The 19011-nt window shown below is 39.5% G+C and overlaps 1 long non-coding RNA gene across 12 annotated transcripts in view; it reads right to left on the reverse strand.

Moving 5' to 3' along the window:
* Window positions 1-19011, reverse strand: part of LOC143804741 (uncharacterized) — a 1170763-nt gene that overhangs the window by 629557 nt on the left and 522195 nt on the right. For 8 of the 12 annotated variants that reach the window (XR_013221090.1, XR_013221088.1, XR_013221086.1 and 5 more), the window contains one exon: window positions 6755-6853. The exons of the other annotated variants lie outside the window; for them this stretch is intronic. This is a non-coding gene — a long non-coding RNA (uncharacterized LOC143804741). The remainder of the gene's footprint in view (window positions 1-6754; window positions 6854-19011) is intronic. 12 annotated transcript variants of the gene reach the window in all.

A 19011-nucleotide genomic window follows, 5' to 3' on the forward strand; every position in this document is an offset into this window, starting at 1 on the left:
GAAGGCCTCTGAACCCACCTGGCTAAGTGGAACCCAAGTTACTCTCAGGCCGCCCGGACCCCATCTACTCCTGTAACCTGTGCCCGGACTGTACCTGATATTCACCAGTAAAGGAAACTGCAACCCTGTTTCCTCCAATTATTTCCTGTACCCTCAGTCCTGCACTCCACCATCTATCATCCCTTACCAACTGCACCAGTAGCCCAGGGGACTAAGCTCTACCTGTGGGGAGCTATACCAACTCTACTGCAACACCATCAGCCCCAGTGGACCCTTTAAGCAGCGTCGGCCTTTCCTGGCCGAGTACCACAGTTGGCCTCGTCATGAAGATTTCTCCACAGACTTTATTTTCCACTACACTTTATTCCCTTTAATTGGACACCAAGGGCCACGGACCGGGTCACCGCTCCCATGACCACCACTTTAAGTACCGCCGGACCCGGCCAAAGCACCCCACGGTCCTATGGGAAGCACCAAATCCTGTTGAGAATACTCATCCCTGGGGTACAGAGATAGATGTTAATAAAGGTATCTCTCACCTCGGAGGACCTGTCCTGTTCTGCATCCCACAGACAATCCAATGATTTGAATTGGCATTAGGTAATGTTCAGTTTGACCTGTGGTGGCACTGCAGACAAACTGAACACTTGCTTCCAGGTTTCCCAACAAGTAACAGCTGATGGCTATGAGACCAGCAAGCAAAATTCCACTCACTTTACAACTCATCATTTTCTTTGTGTGAGTAACCTGTGTTACTTACTGTTAAGGGATGTGATAATAATGGTGACCAGAAGTATTAAAATAGAATTAACCCCTTAGTGACGGAGCCAAATTTTTAAAATCTCACCAGTGTCACTTTATGTGGTAATAACTCTGGAATATTTCAACAAATTCCAGTGATTTTGAGATTGTATTTTCGTCGCACATCATACTTTATGATAATGGTAAATTTAGGCTGATATGTTTTGTGCTTATTTATAACAAATATCAGTAATTTGACAAAAATGTGAAAAAATTTTGCAATTTTCAAACTTTGAATGATTATCCTTTTAATTCAGATAGTCACACCACACAAAAGCATTAACAAATAACATTTCCCACATGTCGGCTTTACATCAGAACCATTTGTAAAATGTTATTTTATTTTGTTAGCATTTCAGTAGGTTTAAAAATGTAGCAGTCATTTATCATTTTTTTCAAGGAAATTTACAAAATTTCTTTTTTAGGGGCCTATCCAGGTTTGAAGTGACTTTAGGGGTCCTATATATTGAATAAACCCAAAAGTGATACCATTTTAAAAACAGCACCCCCTGACATATTTAAAACCTCTGTCAGGTAGTGTTTTAATCCTTCAGGTGATTTTTAGGAATTAATACAAAGTGACATGACAGGAATGAAAAAGTGTATTTTTATCATCTAAATGTCGCTAACTTTTGAACATGTTACTGTAGCCGACAGACTCTAAGACCATTATTTAGTCGTGAACTGCCATGGCAAACATCAGGACCACACAATCATGATCTCAGGTTGCCGATGGGAATAAACCATTTATATGATGTAGTCACTATTGACAGCAGCATCTAAGGGGTTAAATAGATATGGACAGTGCCAAGACTGATCGTGGCTGATGCAGTAAGTTGTCAACTATAGTGTACGGCTGACAGCTGCTGGATTGTCACCTGTATAGGGAGGCTATTCTCTTATATCTCAGGTCAGTAAAGAGACGTATTGGCGGTCATTGAGGGGGCAAGCAATATTCCAGAATCCTTGTGGGGAACTTGTGACTCACAAGTGAGGATCCGGTATAAGATCACCCATCTCATTCTCCTTTTTTCATTGGGAAAATTTGTAGATCGGAGTCATGTTCAGGCTTTCTGTGGGACATGTCACATCTACCAATATTAGTAAGTTGATCTTGATGATCCTTTTGTGCTATTTTAACATCAATACACCATGAAACTATAGGACAGATTAAAGTATACCAGTGATTAGATCAACCTGTCATTTATCACTAATATTGTTCTCTACATTTTAGTCAGAATGTATCCATTAGTAAATTTGCAGAGATTTGAACTGCAATGATTGCCAAAACCAAAGACATCATTGTTTTTCTGTTTTACAACTATTGAATACATAAAGAAAAAAATTGTGTTGATGTCATTTGTGGAGTGTAAGGCTAGGTTCAGATTGCGTTAGTGCAATCTGTTTAGCGTGAGCGCTAGCGGATTGCGCTAACGCAATGTCTTTTTCGGGGCCGCGTTCAGGGGTCGCGTTAACGTCCCCGCTCTCGCAGATCCCCGATCTGCGAGAGCGGGGAACGGACCTCTGGCGCGCCGCGGACGCTGCAAGCAGCGTCCGAGGCGCGTTACAAAAGACCGGCACATCGCTAGCGCGTGCCGAAAATGACACGCGCTAGCAATGCGCTCTAACATTGCCGGCAATGGGAGCGCTAACGGACGCGGTGCACGGCGTTAATTTCGCCGTGCAACGCTGTCCGTTAGCGCTATCCCATTAACGCAATGGGAACCTAGCCTAAGAGGCTTTTCTCATCTCATAATGTAATAACATCTCTCTAGAAAGTGGGTTATAGAGTTCAGCCCCGTGATCACAAAGTAACATCATATCATGGCGATATGCCATCACATAATAAGATGGGAAAACCCTTTTAAGAGTGAGTCTATACTATATTCTATTCTCATTGAAGTATACACTCAATAAAAAACATGAAGAACTGTGAACTTATTGGATGGGTAAAAAAGCCATGCATGAAAGATGTTTTCTATGCCACATATGTTGACATTGTAAGGAGGAGAGCCAGCCTCGGCATGCCTTGTCCGGGACGAGTCCGGAACCATCAATGCTGTCACCCAAGTTGCAGGGGGGAGAGTTTAGTGCACCAGACAGACCTTTGAACTTGAGATATGGGGGCGTGAAGGGTGTAAGAAGGGGACAGTGCACAGGAACAGGGACTCGGTGGGAATCCGCAGTGTGTGGAGGCTGAGTGAGAGCCCTCCCGCACTGTACAGTCAGGACAAAGTAGGCTCAAGTCAGAGGGGCCTACGGAGACTGTAAGGAAGAGACATCTCCTGAGATCTCTGATATTCACTCCCGTAGTGTCACTGAGTGTGAGTTAACTTCCCCCCACAACCAGACCACAGGGGGTGCAGTTCGAGACTCGACATCCCGGCTGTGAACTGAGTGCGGCCGTTGAATATATAATCACCCGCCTGTATTAGCGTTGTGCCAACGCTTAAAAAGAAAGGAGTGTCCTCTCTCCAGCGTGACCTATCGTGGAACCAGGACCTGCGAAAGGACACTCCAGGACCCCCGACGACACCGGAAGCCAGGACTCATCTCATACCAGGACGCCGCCGGATTCTTCAAGCTTTCAGGCCGTAACGCCGCCACTATCTTCACAGAGACTGATCCTCAACGCCACCGGACTGATAAGTTTGATACCTTTGTTTTTTCCTCAACCCTTCATTGCCCCTGCTATACCTACATCCACCAGGCACAGTTTTATTATCATTAACCCCCTCGTTTACCCTCTCCCTGCGCAGAGTAATACCGTTTCATTAAATCCTCCTGTTAACCCTTGTTCTGCCTCTGACCGTTACTGCATCCTGGTACCTGCTCACAACATCTACGAAGAAATCTCTGAATAGAGCTTCTGAAGCATACGTACAGTGGCTTGCAAAAGTATTCAGCCCCTTGGTTTTTACCTATTTTATTACATTACAACCTGTGTTTAAATATTTTTTAATCCGTTTTGTGTGTGATGCATCAGTCTAAGTTGGTGAAGTGAGAAAAGTATAGGCATAAATTAAATTTATGAGATCAAATAACTAAAAATTGGCATGTGCATATGTATTCACCCCTTTTGCTATGACGCCCCTTGCTGGTGCAAGCAATTATATTCATAAGTCAAATGCTTAGTGAAAGGAAGCCAACCTGTGTACAATCTAAGTGTCACATGATCTGTCAGAATGTACACGCCTTTTCTGAAAGGCCACGGATGCTGCAGGACCGTTAAGCAAGAGGCAACACTAACCAAACAACACCATAAGGACCAAGGAGATCTCCAAACGAGTCAGGGACAAAGTTGTTGAGACGTACAAGTCAGGGTTGGGTCATAAAAAAATATGCTAATCTGTGACGATCCCCTGGAACACCATCAAATCCATTATCATCAAATGGAAAGAACTTGGTGCCACAACAAACCTGCCAAGAGAAGGTCACCCATCAAAACTCTCAGCCCGGGCAAGGGAAGCATTAATCAGAGAGGCAGAACAGAGACCAAAGTAACCCTAAATGGAGCTGCAGAGTTCTCATGCAGAGACTGGATCTTCCTAAACGATCACAATAAGGCCTCTTTCACATTTCCGTCGGTATGGGGCCGTCGCAAACCGTCGGCCCGACGCACTGATGGATGTTGTGCAAAATAGTGCACAATGTGGGCAGCAGATGCAGTTTTCAGACACATCTGCTGCCCATTATGAGTTCCGGAGAGAAGGGGGCAGAGTTTTGGCCGCGCATGCGCAGTCGAAAATGGCGGACGCGTTGCACAAAAAAACGTTACATTTAACTTTTTTTGTGACGACTGTCCGCCAATTACCGACGCATCCAGTGCACGACTTATGAAACGTGTGTCCATACATCGGGATGCGTCGGTAATACAAGTCTATGTGCAAAAAACGCATCCTGCGTGCAACTTTGCAGGATGCATTTTTTTCACAGAACGACGCATTGCGACGTTCACATTCCGACGGAAGTGTGAAAGAGGCCTATGCTGTACACTCCATAAAGGTTACCTTTATGGAAGAGTGGGCAGAAAAACAGCCTTTACTTACAGAGAAATTGTAAGGTTCATTTTGAGCTTGCCAAAAGACATGTGGGAGACTCTCCAAATGTATGGAGAAAGATGCTGTGGTCAAATGAGATCATAATTGAATTTTTTGGCCACCAAGGTAAACACTATGTCTGGTGACACACCACCACAGCTCATCACCTCAAGAACACCATCTCCACAGTGAAATGTAGTGGCAGTATCATGCTGTGGTGGATATTTTTCTTCAGCAGGGACTGGGAACATGGTTCAAGATAACGGGAAGGTGAATGGTGCGAAATGCAGGGACAATCTTAAGCAAAACCTGTTTCAGTTTGTCAGTGATTTGAGACTGGGACAGAGGCTCACTTTGCAACAAGACAATGACCCAAAGCATACTGCTAAAGCAACACTTGAGTGGTTTAAGGTGAAACATGTAAATGTTTTGGAGTGTGAATTTGTGGTCAGACTTTAAGATTTCTGTTCACCAGAGGAAACCATCTAACTTGAAGGAGCTGGACCAGTTTTGCCTTGAGGAATGGGCAAAAATGTGGAAAGCTCATAGAGACTTATCTAAAGCTACTTACAGCTGTAATTGCCACAAAAAGAAACTCTACAAAGTACTGACTTAAGCAAGGTGAATATTTATGCACACTGAAGTTTTCAAATTTATGTACTATTTGTTGTTTGCTTCACAATAAAAAGAAAAACAATTGTTCACAGTTGTAGGCATGGATATTTATAATGTAGAACTAAGTTCTAGAATTTTGTTAGTAGTTGTGGTAATCAATCAGGTGCATGATTTAGAAAATAGGGAGTGAAGTATGATGTAGCATCATTTCTACACTGCAAAATCAACAAAAAGTAAAAAAAAGGTACCAACAATGTACTGGTTATAAAGTTTGGCAGGTCTTCACATGTGTGTCACTGAGCCAGGGCAGCCATTTTTCAGTTTCAGTGGTAAGAACTCAGAAAACAGAGAGAAAAGAACACAATTAGTAGAAGATACATTGGAGGAGGGGGGATTTGTAGATGGACAGAGCTGGAGGAGGAAAGAAGCAGAACAATAGCTGGATAAAACATTAGGAGGAGGAAGAAGGCAAAGTGGAAGAAAAGAAAGCAGACTGTAAAAATAACAAATCTAATAGTGAAAAATAGACTGTGATAGAGCCCCACAACGTAATAATAACTCCATAATATCTCCAAATACTGAATTACGGATACAAACATGACAACTTACTAGTCTTGCTTCACCCCATTACTGCACCATTTCAAATACTTTATAGCATAAAAGTACTACTAAGAGTTTCCCTAAAAATATTAGGAACCACCAAAATAATAGTACCATGAAAACAAAGTCAACATAAATAATGCCATATATATTTAATAATAACAATAATTAATAATTGACAACATACAATACCCCTAAAAATGTAGCAATACTTATTGTGCTCATAGTAAATACCTCTATAAAGATAATGCCCTACCAGTTACTCCATAGTAAATAGCCATAATACAGATCAGTGTCCGGCCCATAGATCTTAAGAGCTCATTTACATGTAAGAAAAACAAGGATTTCTCTGGAATAAGCCGCAGATCAGATCGCAGGTATTAAGGTATCATATTATTTAGCTTCCTATGACCTGCATGCCCATATAGACGGCTTACGAGGGTTAATCCTACTGACAGATTCCCTTTAAGTTTCTCCCCAAAGACATGATCTGCGTACAAATGTGTTCTGAAAATTAGAAATATTGATAATTCTGACCCATCATTGTCCGTCTAGTCATCAAATTGTTTAGACTGGAAGGAATTTGGGCTGTAAGGGCTGTTGCTCTCTATGGTCAGCATAGCAAATAGCATGTGACTTTCATATAACATTAATAAGAGATTGTGAAATCTAACAAAACATGAAACAAATGTGCCTACCTCATAAATAACATCCTAAAGAACTGCCATGTTTTCTGTTAGCCCTTACACTGAGGTGTTCTTTTAGTCCTTTTTTTCGGTAGTATCATTTCATAGAACCTAGAAAAGAAGGTAATAATTAAAAAAAATGCATCTTAAAGAAAATATATAGAAAAGCTCATAAAACAAATGTTAAAAAGACATATAAATATATTCCTAGGTCTCTCATAAGCAATATGGAAAGCAAAGACTTCTATGGGCCTTACTGTACAGTACCGTCCTATGCTGATTTTCTGCGTAGCGAGCTCATGTTAATCGATTTTCATATGAACTAATAATCCTAAAGTAAAATAGTTCTGTCTAGTGCACCAAAGTACAGTCGGCATCTAAATAAGGTATAGCATTGTGTCGTTGACTACACCTTTCAAGCTTGGCTCAAGAAGCCAGATATCACGATAACCTTTTGGTGACTGGTGCCCATGCTAAATGCCATAGAGTCTCATCTGTCACCCATAGGCTATTGTGCCCACCAATATACAGACACATAGGCCTAACACATTCTCTTAAGGAGATAGCCACTGATGTCACCCATTTAGACTTGAGAAAAAAGCTTCATACTGGGCCTAGTAATTGCAAGAGTCACCAAGGATGCCAGCCGGAGAAGGGAAGACTGTCCTGGTTCGGCTGCCAAGGATTACTGGACTGAGCATCGGACGAGGGAAGAACACATTTTTTTGCTCAACTCTTTACCCATTACATTGCAAATCTGACCATCTGGGAGCACAGTCCAAGGCCCCATCCATGTATGATGAATGATATATAGGGTTTGCTGATGATTTTCTAGCTCACAACATCTCGGTAATCCAATGCAGAGGTTTTTTTGCAATTCTCTTAGATAATAAAATGCATTATAAAGTAGCAGCCTTAAAGGGGAACCCATCAGGTCCTACCATGTCCTCCAACCCAGCAGTATTCACCTATGTATTACTACATTCCCTGCCTAACCAGCTCTGTATGTTATTTAATTAAATCCATGTTTTTAAAAAAGTCATTTCTAACCTCTGTTTTTCTTATTAGGCCTTTGATATGAAGACATCAGCTGCATTCATTGCAAACTGTAAAATGATGATAACTAGTCATAAAAATCTGTAGGCATTTCTTCAGATTCAAAAAAATCAGTTTTTAGACGTTGAGTGATCTCCTATCAAGTAGAGAGCCCTGTTCTGTGTGATCAAAAAGAATCACGGACGTAAAAAAAAATTGCAAACTGGTGAAAAAATATGCCCTTTTTTAACGGACTGTCCAGGAATTTCTGGTTGTAAACCATGCTGATTGATTGATTGATCAGTACATAGAGCAAAGTTCCCCAAACATGTGATGCTATTTCATCACTATGAGAAAGAAAATCTCAACATCTGTTGTGAGAGATGAGATCAGTTTTCAGTAAAAGCAGTCATTATTGCCACTGCAGCTCCGCTCTGGGGATTTCCTGCACAGAAGTATGGCGTATGCATGTCATAAAAGGACAAGCGAGTTGTGAACGATTGCATCAGCTGATACACGACTGACTCACCCGAGTGTACAGGTGCCACTCCAGCTCTGCGCTTCCTACTGTACTACAGGCGGATGGTGCCATCTGTGTATCATCTTCCGAAATAAATGTACTTTGCTTTTTTTCATGAAATCCACTAGTTTTTTTTACAGATCTCCAAATGCTAACTGATTTTATTCTCTCTGTTTTCTGGTAAGCACTCTCATGGGTGACAGTATGGTCCAAGTGATAGCAGATTAATATAAAGAATTCACTGTTCGTGGACTCTGCTCCTTCCTCAAACTACTGCTCCTTACCATGGTTCCCCCAGTATTTCACATGAGCCTTCCTATTTTGACTACATCACAAAAATTGATATAAGTCATCAAACCTAGGCATTAGACCTGATGTTATATTGTATGTAGACTGTGTAGGTAGGCTTTACCACAATGATTTATGATCGTTAAGCTGATTTACGGCTGTTAAGACTGAAATGACTTCATACTCTGTTTCTCCTTTTAGATTTCTTTTTTTCTAGTATTCACTTGGATATTATTTATTTCCACATTTATGCATCTTTAGTTGTATTATTTATTGGCATACCTTTTGAACACTTACTATCTTGGACCCTCCTCCTTTGCACAGATTGTTTTTGTACTTTGGCACGGTATATGGTATATAATGTAATATTCTGTATTTTCTATACTAGGGGGTTTGCCATTCTATAAAGTGATTTTTTTCCCCTTAGATTTAAGCTGGTATGCATTTTTTTTTATGTTTTTAGTTTTGTGTCCAATTAATTATTAGTATTGTTTTATCTACTACACTGAATTAATTATTATTCGGTGCGCTTGGCCCATTTTCTATAGCTACAACCTATATCAGATCATGTATTTCGGATGCACTAGTAACAATTTGTATCATGTGGAAATGTAATCCATTCCTCTGTGTTTTTGCAATGCTGAAAACTATGGATGTCAGTGACAAATCAATGGTTTTCATTTCTGAGAACAGCGTAATGTGACAAGAATAATTGGGGATTTTTATTAGTGAAATGATTTGAAATTCAGCGGCTGGTAAGAAATAAAATGTACATTATATAAACCATGAACTCGCTAACAAACTGTCCCTAAGGCCACGTTCACACATTCAGAATCTGGTCAGTATTTTACATCAGTATTTGTAAGCCAAAACCAGGAGTGGGTGAAAAATACAACAGTGGTGACGTTTTTCTATTATAATTTTGCTATGATTGTTCCACTCCTGGTTTTGGCTTACAAATACTGATGTAAAATACTGACCAAATACTGAACGTGTGAACATGGCTTAAGAGGTTAATTCACCCCAGAATAATATTGTTTGGTCTACATGATTGCGCCAAGTAGGTAGACGTGCACGCATTGAAGTAAAAACTCATCAAATACTCAACGTGGCCTTATCTACCAGGTAAAAAAATACTGACTAAATACTGAATGTGGACCGTGGCCTTATCTGCCAGGTAAAAAATACTGACTAAATACTGAATGTGGACCGTGGCCTTATCTGCCAGGTAAAAAATACTGACTAAATACTGAATGTGTGAGCGTGGCCTCATCTGCCAGGTAGAAAATACTGACTAAATACTGAACGTGTGACCGTGGCCATATCTACCAGGTAAAAAATACTGACTAAATACTGAATGTTGACCATGGCCTTATCTGCCAGGTAGAAAATACAGACTAAATACTGAACGTGTGACAGTGGCCTTATCTGCCAGATAGAAAATACTGACTAAACACTGAACGTGTGACCGTGGCCTTATCTGCCAAGTGGAATATACTGACTAAATACTGAACGTGTGACCGTGGCCTTATCTGCCAGGTAGAAAACTATGTAGCTTGTAAAATAACAAATAACTATATGGTTCTCTCTGATGCTTTGCACAAATGTGTGGTGAGAGCAGTGGAGGAAGGGGCAGATGAATGTAATCAGCGTGAAACATGCAGACCTTATTTAGCTTTCTATTAGGCCAGTCTCACACGTCCAGATAATTCTGGTACCGGAAAAATCGGTACCGGAGTTATCCGTTTCTGTGTGTCCGTGTGCTCACGTGGCACATCAGTGTGGCACACGTGCAGCAGCCGTGTGCCGCCCATGTGCCGACTGAGGACCACACGGACCATGCAGGAGACAGCACTACAGTAAGCGATGTCCCCCTGCGTGTGGTGCTGAGCCGCCATTCATTCCTTCTCCCCAGCAGCGTTCGCTGGAGAGAAGGAATGAAAAATAATTTTTTTTTAATTTTTTTGTTTTTAAAATAAAGTTCCCGGTCAGCCCCCACCTCCCACCCCCTGTGCGCCCGCCCGCTGGCAATAAAATACTCACCCAGCTCCCGCGATGCTTCCTCTCAGCGCCGCAGCTTGTCCTGTATGAGCGGTCACGTGGTGCCGCTCATTACAGTGATGAATATGCGGCTCCACCCCTATGGGGTGGATGCCCAGGCGTCCGTCCACTATAGGGACTCATTGTAAAAAAACAAGCAATTTTGTATGTGAAAGAACAGTTTTCTGGGCACATGAAGGCCTAAAGAACACATTTTTGGCCCCAGAATGGTGATGGTAGAAGAGGGAAAGTTGAATTATATTTTATGAAAAGTTCCTGAGAACCTTTCACCAAATTTTACATCTTGACCTGGACACAGGGTGTAATAGTGGCTGCAGAGCGGAATAAAATATTTTTGTTTGTATTTAATTTCACCTTTCCATAGAGGAGATATTAGCAATCAAAGTATTTGGCACCTAATGGGTTAACTTTAGATAACTTTAGTGGGTGTTGTCACTAGGGGCATGAACATCTCCTGTAGAAGTGCGTCTTCAGCATGGAACAGTTACAAATCTTTCCGTTATCATTTTTATATATATATATATATATATATATATATATATATATATATATATATATATATATACATATATATATATATATATATATATATATATATATATTTATTTATTTATCAGGATATTTAAACCAAACCATGATTCTATCTATCTATCTATCTATCTATCTATCTATCTATCTATCTATCTATCTATCTATCGATCTATCTATCTATCATATCATGTTTTGGGTTTAAAAATCCTGATATATTTTTACCAAGATACACAAGATATACATGGATGAGGCCTTGGACTGTGTTCCCAAATTCTAGCAAAATTGCAAGACAAAATAGCAAAATATGTTGCTCTAATTTGTCTGAAAAGATGCTGTAAATCGTGGCTAAAAGCTGATGGACCCATTAAAGTCAATGGGGTTTGCAGTGCGCAGGTGCTTGCTGTTATGTGATGAAGACTATTCATACTGATAGCAGTATATTTGAGCATTGCATAGCAGCGCTGAGAGGGAAGTGTATAGCGGTGTCATGTGGGCAGTATAGGTTAGTATTTTAAATGGTGGTATTATAGAAATATTGCATGATGTTAATATTTGACACAAAATTGTAATTTGATTTTGGTATTGAATGTCAGTATTTGTGTAAGGTATAGAGAAATTATTAGTGGTAATATGTGGATACTGGATACATCTACCAGCCCTAGGATAACGTTGTTTTTTTTTTACATAATGTAGCCGTATTTAAATGTAAAAAGTGCGTGTTTCTCAATGAAATGGTAGAAGAGCCCACTCTGCGTGGTGCCCGGGGCTTCACAAGACTGTTTCAGGAAAGTAGCACATTATCTTCTAAGTATTCTTCGTCACAAGACAGAAAATGTATATACAGTACAAGATGGGGACAAGGTGCATTCTGTTACTCTCAGTTACTTATTAAAGCTGAGTAATTTACACATTACACATTTCCAAACCTTCTGCATCTTTGCCTTTAACTAATGTGAAAATCACATTTGCCAAAATAGCGTTGGCCAAATTCTATATTTAAAATGACTGGTCCCAAAAGCCTGCGACTGTAATGTAAGTGATCCGTCCTCAGCGCACACATCTGAAGGTGACATGTGGGTATTAGCTTTATTACACCATTGTTACGTGAATCATTTTCGCTGTCACTAAATGAGTCTGCAGATCTTGTTTGTCAGTCTGTGCCGGCTGTAAAGGAATTAAAGGGTAAACATATTTTGCTGCGAGTCCGTAATGATTCAAAGTGAGAGAAGCAGAATAAATGCTGGTCTATAGATTCAAATTAGTTATTGGCAAAATATGCGATCTAAAATAGCTCTTTCTGTACGGTAAACAATCTAACCTCACACAGGAAACAAGCTGTGAAGACCAGTAAGAACAATTCGAGGGAGCTGGGAAAGTCACAGCATGTTCTAAAGAAGACATAACAGAGAAAAAAAACTTTTTGTTTCTTTATTTTGAAAAAAACAAATAATATGTAGGTCGACACCATCATATAATGAATAAAACATAGATAGGTCGGAGACAAAGTAATCGGCACAGGCAACAGATTGTTTTATGAGGATAGCCACACATTACCAAAGCGGCTGTTGACCTTGTGATCTGCATTGTGACTAGTAAAGTCAGCCATCGGCAGCTGCCCACACTCTAGCCCCAGCTCTCAGATCCACGCCCGCACTGGCGCAGTCTTAAAACTGACAAGACCACGTTCTAATTTGAATAGCGAGACAAATGTTTAACAATATGGGAGAAAGAGCTAACCTATTACTCCAGGGATCCCTCTCATACCGACTTTCTACACAAGTCATAAAAGTGCGGATTGGCAGGAAAGCACAGACAGAGTCATCAGCCAAAAGCCAATAAAAACTAAGTGCTGCAAATCAGAAGGAAAATGGAAACATGCACAAGTTGGTTTGCCAAGCGCTAATTGTTACAGAAACAGAATACAGGTTCAGACTAGGTATAAATAGAAAAAATAATGTAATACGAGTCCGCACCAGTCGCCCTAATCTATTCCAGAGTATAGGTGTAGAATTGTGTCATGGCTCGCTAGTGTTACATGCAATCAGATATTACCGCTTTGCTACAAGCGCTCTTCGCTCGGCTCTTTGCGTAAAAGGATATGCACATGCAAATATAATGATATTTACAGGTACATAGCAGGGCTGCAATCAACATCTGTTTCTCTGCTATAAAGCACAGTTTAGTAGGTTTACCTGTGGTGGTTTTATGGAAAACCCCCGATAATAACCTAATTTATTTATGCTTTATCTGAAGAGCGGAAAATACCTAAGAAAGACTAGATTAATGAAGCTGACGTTAACGGTGTAAAGCTTTATTAAATGTTTGTCATACAGTGACTATCAAGCCACATTCAGGCTATCAGTATTTGGCCAGTATTTTACGTCATTATTTATAAGCCAAAACCACGAGTGGGTGATAAATGCAGAAGTGATGACGTTTCTATTATACTTTTCCTCTGATCGTTTCACTCCTGGTTTTGGCTTAGAAATACTGATGTCAAATACTGACCATATACTGAACATGTGAACCCGGCCTTAGTCAGACACTGGTATGGTAAATATGGGTTTTAAACAAATTGATGATTGTATGCAGTATATTGTAACCAATGATCATGAAACAGTTAATAAAACGCAAGCATTTCAAACACGTCGAGGTTTTTGTACATGGAAAACCCATCCTACGAGTTTTTATACCCACATATACCCTTTACACATATACCAATACTTATTCAGAGGCATGCAAAAACCCAAGCACTTACATACACACTCCCATAAATCTTAGAATTTACGTACAGACCCAGGGCCACATACAGTACATGCACTAACATATACACAGAAAAAGACATTCACACAAATGCCGCTGACATGGATATACAAGGATACACATACACTTATAGTACATACTTATACATACAAAGGTATGCCACACTTGCATTTACACGGATATACAAATTAAATCATATAAACCAAGCCACATAAGCACCTACACTAAAAAGTCATAGGGTGCCAGATTGTATCAGGAAGGTTCAGTGCATAATATAGAACAACCAAAAAAGAGAAAAGAGCACCAAAGGAACCAGATTTATATAAAAGTAACACATTGTATTAGATCAAAACATGAAAAAGTAGTAATCAATTAGAGAAAACAGGGAAATTACAAGAAAACTCACCAAAAGGTGGCAAAGTAGTACCCAACAGGCAATAAGATAATACTAAGTAGATGGTCAGCTTGAAAGTGCTAGTGCATTGTGCCAAAATCAATTTGTGAGAGATGCTGCAAGCACCATATAGCCTTATACAAACATGTCAATAAATGACATACAAATAGTAATAGCTCACGACCAATAAGAATAGAGAAGAGTAAATTACCTGCGGGACCACGATGCCACCCACCCCAACGCGCGTTTCGGCTACGTGCCTTTTTCTGGGGGTATACGGATATACAGTACACATATACAGAGCATATATATGCAGATACACAAACATACACTTATAGGCATACAAAAATAGACACACATACTCAGACACATACACAGACCCATATGCACACTTATATACACACACATGCACATAGATATACATACATACCTATCCACAAACACATACTCTAACATACACACACACATAGGGACCGTCCAGTAAACTGATAGACAATCAAATCACACAGCAGTACAAAAACCATTTTCCATGCTGCTCTCAGAAAACTAAGATGTTCTGCACAAGAAAAGGTATTAGTGTAGTTATTTCTTTCTTTTAATAGTTCACGGAAATTAGCGATTACACAAGATCATGTTGCGGCTTTGTGCCTCTTGTTACATATCTCGGGTCATTGTACTCCACTTCCATAAAAACTGACATACCGTTATATTTACTGGTATATCGTTCATGGTAATTGGAAACACAGCGCTGATTCTGAAAGTGAATTTAATGTAACGTGCTCCATGTAGTGAAGGAATCTAAACTGAATTAAATACAGAAGCAAAACCTGCAACTCATGGTTGTGTTTTATGGCGAGTCCATGTTAAAGAAAAATTGTCTTCCCCTTGAAAAGACGTATACTGTTTTCACATTACTGACTTTAGAAAAGGTTAAACAATTTTCCTACCGAAACTGAGTGGGTTGTGAAAGAACATTTTTAATGAAGAAAATTTCCCCATTGCAGCTATTTTATTATCACCACCAAGCCATCAAGTTTCAGTCTGAGCTATTTGTATGTATTTAGAATGGCACTGATAAGATAAACTAGCACAAAAACAAAGACCTCATCCTATATTTCTTGGTTTGATTTGAAGAAAGTCAGAAGTATTTTGCTTCAATGACAACCCTGAAAATGTCACAGTCTTCTAAGGAGGGAAGAACAGAGTGTGTATGTAACGACGGAGCAGGAAGCCATTCATGACCTGGTATTTGGCTAAATGATGCAAATCTTACTTTACGATGGGCATGGCCATGAGGATACAAAGGGTTAATGCGGCACAGACTGCTCTGGCCCAGGTATATCCTAATATGTTAAATGCGATATATACACCACGACAGCATTTATTAATACACATACAAAGGTATAATTCTACGAAGGCTGATAACGGTCAACTAAACGTATTAATCATACCATTGGTGGTATTTTTGGAATGTCTCCGGTTATTCATATTCCAGAAATAAACTACAACACAAGAACAACTATCAATGATGATAACTGTTATCATATATGGTGATAGAGCTGAAGCAGAATGCCATCCCAATGCGTTACTGTGATATTCAATAGGACAGCAGGCAAACCTGATATCTTTTCTCAATATAACGTTCATTGAGATGAATGGAACAGATTTTCTGCAACAAATCTGCTGCATGTGAATGTATCCTTAAATGAGAAACTTATTTAATGTCGAAAAAACTGATATACTGTATGTATAATAAAGCAAATATTCTATAAAATCGTGCAGAGTATTTATTTACTTCTATAGGTCTCGGCCTTTGAGACCACAACCACTAATCAAGGACTATCACTATGTTCAGCAGGATTGTTATAAATATACCCCTGATGTTTACAATTGTATGCTTCTATAGAATTACTTTCTACCCTGTGATTTACGTTTTCATTTAAATTTGTATTGAAAAGTCTGGTTGACTATGCCAAGCATCCTAACATATACCAGCCCAACCGAGGCCAAAAGGCTAGTATAAGGGCATCCTAGAGCCTGTTCAGATGAGTGTTCTTTTAGTCGGTCTACTGTCCAGGTGTGCAACAGGTTGCGCATGAATGAAGGCAGCTTCTCCATCTGTCTGTGAATCGGATGAGCCTACAGAGCCAGGAGCAGACATGCCATTGGCTGCATAGGGGCCCAAGAGGTAAGGGGGCCCATTTCTACCTTTAAAGCAGTAAGCAGCTTCTGTAACATACATATTATTGGACTGGTTCTCACACAGGGGCCCTCTTCTGTCTGCAGTCAAAGCCAATAACGCCAACAATCTGCCGACACGCTTTAACTCTACATCAGCAGAATTTTCTGGTGTACAAGCAAATGTAGCGGGAGCCTAGCCCTGGCAAAACACAGTGCAAACCATGTGATGTTGGCAAATCAACATACCCATATAAATATGATAGATGGAAACCTAATGCAATTCATTTTTAGATTTCTAGTTGGTCTCAAAACTGAGGTCTCAGTCCTAAAACGAGAGTGACCTTTTAAGATAGATTTTCATTGCTACAGCCGGTAGATCAGCACTCATTTACAATATCGCACCTTGTCATGCTGAGCCTAAAAATGATATATATTTCCCTCTCCTTAGCTCTCCCAATTCAAGGCCACTACATGGAGCAGGTACTGACGAGCGATGTGGTAAGATGTTTTTCCCTATGATCACTAACTTATTGTCAGATCTGAGAACATTTCCATTCATGGAGGATATATATATTCTTTTAATAGACAAATAGTAGAGTATGAAATCATTGTGGAGTTCTCTCCTCCTCCTAGATACCACTGACCGATGGCTCATTAATATTGTTCTCATTCTTTACACATTAAGGATAATTAGTATGTACACAACTCGTAATAATTCACCCTGCAAATATTGCGCTAGATTTCCTGGTACACGTGATGACGTCCTATCTGCAAACATTTCTATCCTCACTGAACTGGTGTGCTATGGAATACTGCAGTCACGCATGGGTAACACGACCCACATATCACTACAGCCGAAGACTAAGCTGTTCCATAAATTGCATGTTTTTCTTCATTTAGTATTGGGTTTTATCTTATACTTCAGTATATGACATATAAAAGCAAAAAGCCTTTCCGTCCCACTGAACATCCAACAATAACTGGGGAAACACAGCAGAAATAAAATATATACTGTGTGCTGTTATTCTACCAATGCTGTTATCAGCTAAATCTGACATCTGTGGCTTAAAACATTCTGTTTTCACAAATATATCTACAAAAGCCACAGAAAACAGGGTGCACTTATTTATTGACTCCAGTACACATCAGATCTGGGTTTTTTTTTCTGTGCCCCTAATAACAGCTAAATAGAGCTGCCTAAAAAAGTGTGAGGGGGCCTCTGACTGTGGCAAATGCACAAGTTCATTCTGAAACTGGAAATATTAATATGCAAAAATGTTTTCGAGATGAACCTTGCCATATGCATCTGTAACATATTCTTTCTACATCATAAGAAAAAAAATGAGCCCAGTCTTCATGTACTGAACCCACTGAGGACCCTCAATTTTAGTTTATTAAATCGCCACAAAAGTAAAAATAAAACCGCAATACGGATATTGACTCAGTTGATGCCACATTATCATTGGTCACAACTTACAATTTGCTGATATATTATGGAGCAGCCACAAATACCTAATTTAGAAGTATTTAATTATCAGAATAAAAATAACAGAGCATCATTTCAGTTTGAGATTTTATGCCAATGCCTCTTACATGAGTAATTATGCTATTATTAATAAGTGTTAATTATAATATCATTTTGCCACCATTTTCAGCCCTACAAAGATTTGAGCACAAAGAGCACCCATGTTTTATTTCTAAATAAATGTATGTAATTTGCTTGATTAAAATACGCCGTACATTGCTGCTATGGTCGCCTATACATTTAGGTCAACGAGAAAGCCACATACTCTAACATTGTGTACGGTTATATTCGTTGAAGTGAAAGACGGCTGGTGTTTGACGCGCTGCGGGAACACGAATTTCATAATGCCAGCTACCTACACACAAAAGAAAAACAAACAAGATATTTCGATCTGTTTGTCATACATGTGACACCAAATGACACCTCAGCCTTGCGGTGCGATATTAATACTGAAACCAAACAACATGCTGATAACTGTGTTTCAACAAAAACTTTGGTTTTCAGAAACAATAGTGTACGAGAAGGAGGCGAGGAGTTCTACCTTCTTTGTCATAAAAAGCAGCATAAAAAACAGTAAACACTTTCAATTATGGCACGATGAGCTGCTAAAAATTGTTTATTACCTTTTTACTACTTTTATATATATATATATTAATGTAATAACATACATATCAAATTATTCTGTATGATGTGTGGATTCTTGCAGATAAGGATGCTAATGTTGTAGAATAGGTCACACATAGTTCCTTTAATTTGATTTCCATATTGAATTGAAGGGATCTTTTTATTTAGGACGTTATTGACACTTGGAGAAAACGCCTTTGTAACTGATATTGCCAGTAAATCTATACGTATTATGACGAGGGATCATTTTGGTTGTTTTTCTATTACGTTCAGCTATGTACCCAGTTCTCAGGATGACAGTACTTACAGCACAGGAAACAATAATGTTTAACCTATCTTGGTTTTGT

This window comes from Ranitomeya variabilis, chromosome 2 (genome assembly GCF_051348905.1).
Source record: "Ranitomeya variabilis isolate aRanVar5 chromosome 2, aRanVar5.hap1, whole genome shotgun sequence".
In the NCBI taxonomy this organism is placed as follows: Eukaryota; Metazoa; Chordata; class Amphibia; order Anura; family Dendrobatidae; genus Ranitomeya; species Ranitomeya variabilis.